The 740-nt window shown below is 31.4% G+C and overlaps 1 protein-coding gene across 1 annotated transcript in view; it reads right to left on the reverse strand.

Annotated features, from left to right (window-relative positions):
- The window catches only part of LOC107687923 (piezo-type mechanosensitive ion channel component 2-like), a 91512-nt gene that overhangs the window by 60675 nt on the left and 30097 nt on the right, over nucleotides 1-740 (reverse strand). The window lies entirely within an intron of this gene.

Consider the following 740-nt stretch of genomic DNA (forward strand, 5'->3'; position numbering starts at 1 on the left):
AATCCGTAAAAAAAAAAATAAAAAAAAAAAATATATATATATATATATATATATATATATATTACACAATAATGAATAAATCTGTAAAATGACTTAATTTACAAGTGTCACGTTTGTGATTTTTATTCATGCAAGCTCTATAGCTTTTGACCTTTAAATCAAAACATACTAAATAAAACACCTTACCAGATGGCATTAGGACCCGGGGGAAGCTGTTGTTGCTGCTGCACGCACTAGTAACTGTTTACTCTATCGCATTCTGTACATATTCTGTATTTATACAGTCTATGGTATGTACATTCTCAAATTAAATGCAGTGATCCAAAACAGTTAATCTTGTTTTTGTTTTACAAAATCTGTTGCTCTTTGGATGTAGTAACATCTACACCATGTTTGCAATTTTCTTCTGTCACTGGCCATAATTCTAACCTTGAAATCAGGATTAGATGTAAAATAATGTCATACAGTACATATCAAAATGGGCTGAGAATTGAAGATAGCTGTAATGTGGCTCAGACTCAGACAGGAATCACGTTTGGGAGTTTTTCTGCTGATTAAGTACGCACAATTTATAAATCGAGGGAACGAAATGGAAAATCGTGCACACAATTTAGCCTACAATTTTTTTTGTCTGCATGACATGTGCGGGGCTCCGTACAAAAGAATTCTGAAAATCTTTTAGAGCTCCTTGTATTTAAGTATTCATACTAATCCGTAAAAAAAAAATTAAAAAAAAAAAA

Source organism: Sinocyclocheilus anshuiensis, unplaced genomic scaffold (assembly GCF_001515605.1).
Source record: "Sinocyclocheilus anshuiensis isolate Anshui unplaced genomic scaffold, SAMN03320099.WGS_v1.1 scaffold293, whole genome shotgun sequence".
Lineage (NCBI taxonomy): Eukaryota > Metazoa > Chordata > Actinopteri > Cypriniformes > Cyprinidae > Sinocyclocheilus > Sinocyclocheilus anshuiensis.